The sequence below is a fragment of the Mus musculus genome, chromosome 3, assembly GCF_000001635.26.
Source record: "Mus musculus strain C57BL/6J chromosome 3, GRCm38.p6 C57BL/6J".
Taxonomy (NCBI): domain Eukaryota; kingdom Metazoa; phylum Chordata; class Mammalia; order Rodentia; family Muridae; genus Mus; species Mus musculus.
Window position 1 is genome coordinate 38,201,527 of NC_000069.6, and position 8,640 is coordinate 38,210,166.

The window sequence follows — 8,640 nt, forward strand, 5'->3', positions numbered from 1 at the left end:
ACACACAGAGAAAGAGAGAGAGAGAGACAGAAAGAGAGACACACACACAGACACACACACACACACAAACACAGACACACACACACAGACAGATACACACACACAAACACACACACACACACAGAGACACACACAGAGAGAGACACACACACAGAGCCACAGACACTCACAGACACACACAGACACACACACAGAGACACAGGCACAGACACTCACAGACACACACATACACACACACACATGCTCTTGCTCTCATGTACATATATGGGACATAAATATACACGCACCACACACACACACACACACACACACACACACGTAAAAAGAAGAAGAGACCACAAAGTTGCCTTTTTTTGTTGGGTATGATAATGCTTGCCTGTAAGCCCAGCCCCCTTGAGGCAGGAGAGTCTCTATTTTAAGGCTTTCCTGGCTTATATCTAGCATGATCCTGAGTTAAAACAAAACAAAAACCTAGCTGTCACCCCTCCTTCTGCACTTAAATGTAATGCCAGTGTGGACAGGACCAGAGGTGTAACCCTACATGTGTTTCCTTCCCCTTTCGGATTACGCAAAGATGACACAAAATAAACTTTTCAAAAAGTTTTTCACAAGAAGCGATCTCTGAACTTCAAACTCTCTTCAGATATTTTATAGGAACTGAGTGTTTGGTGACAATGACCTTTGTTTTCTCTGTTGCCGTTGCAACAATCAGAGTTATTTAAACAGGCTCAGTTCTTCACTCCCATCACGAACTAGCCACTCATCTTTGGTTTCAGTTTTGGAAACTGCTACAAAATGATTATATAGCAATTAGAAGCTAATGCCTGGTTACTCAATGAAACCTGAGTATCATTATCTTTGCCATGTGTGTGTGGTGATAATGGTCAGACATGGCCGGTATAGGTCAACAGGAAGTCCACTCCCATTTTCAGAGCTCTACTGCCCTCTGCTGATCCCACATCCCGAATCCATGGAAACGGAAGCCTCCGGTACTCTGAGGTCTTTGATGACTCCACGTCCTGTGTACATGGAACTACAGAGTACATAGAAACTATTATCCTTGTTAATCCTACATCCTGCACCTATAGAGATAATGGATGCATGGAAACATGGAATCCACCTTCTGGTGGACTGGAGATCCATCTGGTGGGTCTTGGAGATCTTTGATTAATATCCTGCATTTATGGGGATATGGACTCCATGGGATATCCTGTGAGATCCCTGTGTATAAATGAAAATGCATCTGAAACCCACTGCATGGTCACCCCAGTCAGGTGATCTTAATTCACTGTCTACCATGCCCACTAAAAGACAAACATGAATCTGCATAAATTCAAAATTGTATGGACTATAAAAAGCCTTTAAAAAGTGAGGTGACCTTCAATATTAGATATGATCAAATATGTCCCCCCAAACTGAAGTTGCCATTTAACAAGATAGTTTAGCACTTGAATATGTTGAGTATGCTGCCCAATTTGACAACCCAAGTTCCATCCTTTGGACCTCACATAGCAGGAGAGAGAACCAGTTCCTACAAGTTGTCCTCTGACCTTCCCAAACGTGCTGTGGCATGCATTAACCTTCTCTCTTCTACACAAAGCAAATAAGTGCAATGCAAATTTTAAGTAAACAATTTTAATACAGTTTATTCCATTTACTATTTTTCCATGGAATAATTAAAATGGCAGGCATCATGGCCATGGATAGCATTGTTTCTTTTTGTGCTTCAGAATTTGGTTTGCAGGCTCATTTTGACAAAGTATTTTTATTTACTGATTTTCACTTTGTCTTTCTCTATTTTGCTGAGTGTGGACTGGACTCTGGATAAGACCAGGATTCACTATAGCTGGCAATTTAGAGCTGGATTTCTGATTATCGGAGCTCTATTGGAGATGACATCAGGGCTGCTGGTGGTTTCAGCTTGGTCCTGTGTCAGGACTCTGTTTCTTTCCCCTGCTGGTTTAGATGCGTCCTTTCATGACTGCATCCTTGGCTTTGGAAGGTAGTCAGAGCAGTGTCATTGAACTTCAGTGAATAGAGAGACTGAGGATGCTACTTCCACGACTCCTGGATCCTTTCTGAGGTCTTGGCTTGTCCAATCCCTGACCATGGGTCATGGGTGGACAGAGAAAGCAACAGATGCTGTCCAGTACAAAATTGTAAACTACTTAAACAGGACTTCTGCAATTTTTCCCTCACTCTCTACTTGATTGTATAGTTCTGAGGTATAAACTTCTATAAGACATCATTGAATCACAGGGTGTGAAGACCCAAGGCATCTCTCCTGTGGGGTGGCTTTCATTCTCACCAGCTTGGTGTTTGCAGTGTATGGCCCATTACACACTGTGTCAGGCTAATGGATTGCCGGTGCTGATTCCTCATGGTAATTTTCTTCATGTATCTTACATTTCTTTCTATTACTACAGCAGAGTGGGTCCTGCAACTTATTGCCACACAGTTAATAGCCATAGATTGCACTGACTTTGAGTCTGGTTTTCTCCTCTGGTCTCCATGCTGCAAAGCTGTTAATTCTTTGTAATACTTGTCTGGTTGTTCCAGGTTTTCACTGAACTAAATATAATATCAGAAAATTGGAATGCAGATCTGCATCTAAAAATGACCAAAACGAGACTGTTGCCAACATTCCTTGGCTCCCATAGTCAACAGTGGCTGAGAAACAGGTTGTTGTCTACTTCCACATGGAAAGGATCAAATAGATGAAGCGCAGTCACACCAACAATGAGTCTCTAGGAAGAGGAAATTACAAAGACTCCCGTCAAGGCAGCAGGGTAAGCATTGGGGCCAGTATTGTTCCTACTGCCTATAAAGACTTTCTGGATCCCCATTCTCCATGAAATCCAGAAGGTTCTGTCCTGATTATTGTAGCCTGACAGCTGACATTGGTATTAGCTCTTGGTGCAGGTTGGAGGGTCAAGGGTTTACTTAGGATAGATTAATTGTAAACATTTGTAACTTGGCCATGAAATGTCTCCACTGGTACGGAGAACTGAGTGCTAATGGACTCTCATCTGTTTGTCTGCAGTTTTGTGTGGGGCCTTTGCCCAGCCTTGAAATCTAAAAGTGCCTAAATCCCTTTTAAGTACTGGCCCATCCATGTGCTTCTGCATTTAACAACGGTTGCCTGGGGACCCCTGGAAGCAGCAGTGACTGAGGGACATTGCTTCTGTCCCCACCACATGCCAGGCTGAGTTCACAGTCTTGCCTCCAACACAGGAGCCAGGCAGAGGCCCTGAGGCCTCTTATCTCAGTGTTAGCTCCATTGTACTTACACCTTAGCAAGAATTGGCTTTTCAGTATTGGTGAGGCTTAAGAGTGCACGGCTCCTGCCAGTTCATCTAGACTTCAGGACATAGACTATGGGTTTTCTCTATCAGAACACGGTTCTTTCCCTCTCTCTCTTCTTCAAACCGCTCTTTAATTTCTCCAATTCTCTCCTGACCCTCTCCTAAAAGCCACAAACTACCAGCTAACACACCTAATACTTAGAAATTTCATGTGAGTTTTCCAGTGTTCAGACTTTCGATTTTCATCATACAGCGGACTCTTACAGATTTTGATGGTGGTCACAGTATGAGATTTTCCTCTATGCTATAGTAACTGCTAAAGTTTCAACAGCTAGCATTTGGCTGCTAAGACAACTGCACCTAAGTTGGTTTATAGTTACTTTTCAGTTTGACTTCTTGTGGAAATACCTACGTTAATTTGATTTCATGTGCAGTGATTTAAAAAGATGAGATGGCTCCATGAACCAAGATATTTTCCACCAAGATTGGTGACCTGTGTTTGAGACAGGAGACTCATGTGGTAGAAGGTGGTCCTCTGACTTTCCCCCACAGGCTGAGGCACAAAAACTTTCACAAACAACAAATTAGTAAAAATGTTTTTAAATTAAAAAAGAAAAAAAATCGTTAGGCATTGACTTCCTTCCATGGAACAGCCCAGCTAAAGGCAGTTGAACCAAAGTGCATGGGTACCTCTGCCTGCTGACAAAAGACTTAGGAGATTAACAAAACTTCTTGGGTTCCTACCACATCTCAGTATGAAGAGCGAAGGTCTCAAGCAAATATTTCAAGGGACAGATTTGTAAGGATACCAGTCTCTTTTGCTCCACCATTTTTACTCCTCATTCTCTCTTCAGCTCATCTCTTAAGGTTGGCCTTGAAGTCTCTCCCTGGCCCCAGTGAGACTCCATGGGAACTGGCCATGGATGTACTTAAGATGCCTTTCCTGGGAAACACCTTTATCCTAACAGACAGTCTAATAATGCCTAAGTCTATGACCTATGACCCGTATCTTCACAGACAGTGTTTAAATGGCAGATTCCCTTGTAGCTTGTGTGTATGGTGCAGTCCTAGCTACCCGGCCACTTTCTAGGAGTCTTCTCAAGGCATGTGCAATGTGTTACTAGGTGAGACTCAGGGGAGGCAGCACACCAAACACATGAAATAATAAGAGGTTCCAGAAGAAAAAAGGCAGTGTGTCTTCACACAGCCATAGCAGAAACACGGCCAGGCCAGAACTGGGTGAGTCTTGGCCACCTTTATTAGCCCGAGCTGACCTAAGTGGACTAGTTCCGTGGCTTGTTCAGGAGTGCAGAAGTGAAACAAGACAAACAAACCGAGAAACCAAAAGTTTGTCGTGCGGGGAAGCCTCTTCCAGGAAGGAGCGAGTTCATGGAGAGAGACTCACGCCATGGGTGAGAGTTTTCTTTGACCTGTAAATGTCAATAAACGTTGAATAGCCTTTCTTTTCAAAGCAGATTTTAGCGGAACATGCGTGTTAGGTTTCTATTTTGACATGTCTAGCAACTGCAAATACTGGGAGTGTCTTTTCATTATACAGAGCCATGTTGTGTGCAGATGAATGGCTCCAAGGGCTATAGAAATCCCCTCAACCTAATCCTGTTTGCTGCTTTGCTCTGTTTTGTTTTGTGTTAGGCAGGAGACTATTCAGGAAGATGGCAGAAAAAGCATTCCTATTTTTCACCTTTAAAAATATTTATTATGTAACATACAAACTTAGTATGTGAAGAGCTCTCAAGTATCATGTAGCTCAATTTCTAAATTTTCAAATTATTGAAGTTTTATGTTCTGTTCATAGTTACAAAAGGGTTTTGCAAACTAATGCCACAATTCAATGAACAGCTCAATATTTTAAATAGAAATATTTGAAGTTTACACTTCTTGAAAAGGTGATAAACAAGTTCAAAAACTGGATTTGAAAGACTAGAAAAATAAATATTTTTCAATAAAAAGAATGGTTCTTTATTATTATTATTATTATTATTATTATTATTATTATTGAAAATAGACTATTTTCACACACAACATATCCTGATTATAGTTTCCCCTTCCTCCACTCCTACCAGTTTTGTCCCACCTCCCCTCCATGCCAGACCCACTCTCTTTCTGTCTCTCATTAGAAAATAACAGGTTTTTAAGAAATAACAACTAAATAAAACAAAATAAAATATTATATGATGAAGCAAAAGCAATGCTGTTGAAGTTGGACATGACAGCCCAACAGGAGAAAAAGTCCCAAGGGCAGGCACAAGAGCACAGGGTGAAGAAAAAAAATCTGAACAAGAACAACATCAAGTTATGCTTGAAGACAAGTCCTTCAGATGAATAGCAGACTCACAACAGCTAACCTCCAAGGCAGCAGGGCCCAGGACGCTGTGCTACCCAGCCTATAAAGGAAAATCTTCCAACCAAGATTACTGTGCCTCCTAAGGCTACTCTTCAGAAATGGAGAAATAAAGATAAGTATAACTTCAGGGAATTCTTGAAGCCAAGATCACTTGTTTTATTTTTTAAAATGCTTAAGAAAATCCTATACCCAGGAATGGAAAAAAGGAAAAAAATAAAAGAGTACAGCCAACATGGCAAGCATTAAGTCTCAGTAGATGAGTACATGCAGGAGAGAAAAGTAGGAAAACAAAACGAACAAAAACATCATCAGCACAGCAGCCACCAAACGTCAGAGGTAGAGAACAGGAACTATCAGAAGGATACTCAAAAGCAATGAAAAGAAATTGAATGACATAACTGACATAAGTCCATAGCTCTGAGTAATAATTTGAAATACAAAGATAAAGACCAGAGTGGATGAATTAAACACTACAACTCAGTAACAGGATCCTTAAAAGAAACTCACCAGTAAAGACATTCAGAGAAATGTCTTTTCCAGTGAAAGGATGGAAAATGGCTTTCCCAGGAAATGGAAGTGAAAAAAAAAAGCAGAAGAAAACTAAGAAAACTAGACTTTAATATTTAAAAGGCAAGAAAGCACAAGGAAGGCTTTTGCTGTTTACACAGATAGGAGATTTCTTGCTAGTATTGTGAATTTCAAGTCATAAAAGGACACTATAAAGAGTAAAGGTTCTCCCACACATATTTATCCATAAAGTTTCCTCTAGTGTAAGTTCTTTTATGTCTTTAAAACAACTAGAACAAAAATAAATAAATAAAAAACTTCTTGACATGTCTGAGGTATGTAGAGTGTCTCCAATGTGAGAAATTGTGAAAGGCTTACCTGAGTGGCTTGCAAGGAGAGAGAGTCTCTTCAGTTGTGTTCTTATGTGCATACTAGATTTTACCCTGGAGTGAAAGATTCTACCAAATAGTTTCCATTTGCAAGTTTCCTCTCTACTGTGCTCTTTCATGTTGTCCAGAACACCTGAAAGAGCAATAGACTTTCCCATCTTACTCGCATACACAGGATTTCCTTGATGAACTTGTGTGTGCATTTGAACATCTCCCATTGCTTGACAGAAACTTTTCGATGCTAGTTAAACACTAGGACCACAGTGTACCTCTCCAGTGTGAGAAATCCCATGATTTTGAAGAGACCTAAGCCATTCGAAGGACTTATCACATTATTTACATTTAGCTTTTTGTTGTTTTTGAAGTACCGGGAGAATGGAATGGGTGCAAGAATTTTACAAAGAAATCCAATTACCCATCACAATCAGAAAACGTCCAAGCCATGTGTGTAGTCAATGATGCTCTTCTTGCTGCTGTTGTTCAGTTGCATTTCTTAAAGGGATCTGAGTTCAGCAAGACTTCCTTTCGTTTCTGGCGCTGGGTTGGGGCGGTGTGTGCTCTGTGTGGTCACACAGACATACTCACTACTGTGTCTTTCTGAGTGTTTTTCTCTTTGATTGCTGAGGACCCTTCTGCATTCCAGCCCTCATTTCTTGTTGCTCCAGCCCCTTTGGCCCTCCCCTGAGTCAGGCAGACTTCTTGGTAGACTTAACCGTGTTGTTGCCATGTCTGTCCACAATGAGCGTTCCATTTGGGGCAGGGTCTCCAATCTGCTAATTTTTTTTGTCTTTTCTACCTTAACTTCCTCTACAGGCTCTACCCATACTACTTATTCTATCAAGTTTGTTTTTTCTTAAAAAGTAAGATCTTGCCACGTAGCACAAGCTAGCCTCAAACGTACTAGATAACCAAAGATGGCATCATGCCTCAGCCTTAGGGTACTTCAATTACAGGCATGCTTCAGTTTTTCATTGCCCCTTCACCAATAGTTTATTATTATTATTATTATTATTATTATTTAGATTCCTGAGGCTCTGGTTCGGACTCATCACTTTCAGATTGCAAGTAAGACATTAGCATGGCATTTAACAATGTAAAACGATAAAATCAAATAGGAAGTATGTAAAATTGGAGCTCTCGTGTTCTCTGTAGTAGCTGTAGGTGCAGGCCAGCCAGGAAGGATGCAGGCTTCCTGGGCTGTGGCTGCCTGCCTCCTCATGCCCAATCTGTGTGGTATATGTGGCAACATAGTTTTGATCTAGTTTTTCTCTAATGAAGAAGAAAGTTAAGGGAAGGTTTTATAGCCCCTGCTTTCCTGTTTTATGTTAGACTTTATGGTTTTGCATTCCAAATTCCATTACAAAAGTTAAAATAGAAAAAAAAATCTGAAGCTCAGAAAGTTCCTGGGGTTTGTCTGGAAGCAAGACAATGAATCTAACAAGATTTCATTAAATGAAACTCCAATCAAAGGCAAGAAGTTTCTATTGGTTTTATAAACTTTATCCCTAACGGGAAGATAGATTCAAAGTGAGGCTCAGAATAAATTTATTAGACCCCCTTAAAGGCTTCTGCAAAAATTGATTTATGTTTTAATGCAGTTCTGCCCCATAGGAATTGAGTTTCATATAAACCCAGAGTTGTGAAACCAACATTTCACGAAACATGAAGAACTCTGCTTTTAATCTTAATTTTAAAATGAGCAAATGGTAGAAAAGCAGGTTGTTTTGCCTCGGCCGCCTCACCATAGTTACCTCAAGAATACCTTCAGGGATTGGGACCAGCAAAGTTCCAATTATGAAGTGAGTGTTTGGCATTCGTCATGGGCACCCCAGACACCATGCCCTGGGCAAGGTTTAGTAACTGTCAATGTTGTTTCTCACTCCTGTGGAGGGGAGACGGCATGGGGGCACGGCAGGGAGGCACCGATGGCTCCAGAGTGGCTGGAATGCTTGCTCACATGTAGCTTCAGAGTGGGAAAGCAGAGAGTGGAGCTGGAAGGTTCTCTGGGGTGGGATGGAGTGCTAAGGGGTACAGAGATGATGGGAAAGAAAGCTTTTTGCTCCATTGATGGGTG

The 8,640-nt window shown here is 41.2% G+C and overlaps 1 long non-coding RNA gene across 1 annotated transcript; it reads right to left on the reverse strand.

Moving 5' to 3' along the window:
- Positions 1–1,624: 1,624 nt before the first annotated feature.
- On the reverse strand, positions 1,625–6,593 carry 5430434I15Rik (RIKEN cDNA 5430434I15 gene). Its single transcript, NR_040541.1, has 3 exons — positions 6,556–6,593; positions 4,640–4,735; positions 1,625–2,747 (listed from the first exon to the last, which is right to left on the reverse strand). It is a non-coding gene; the product is annotated as an RIKEN cDNA 5430434I15 gene (long non-coding RNA).
- Positions 6,594–8,640: the final 2,047 nt, after the last annotated feature.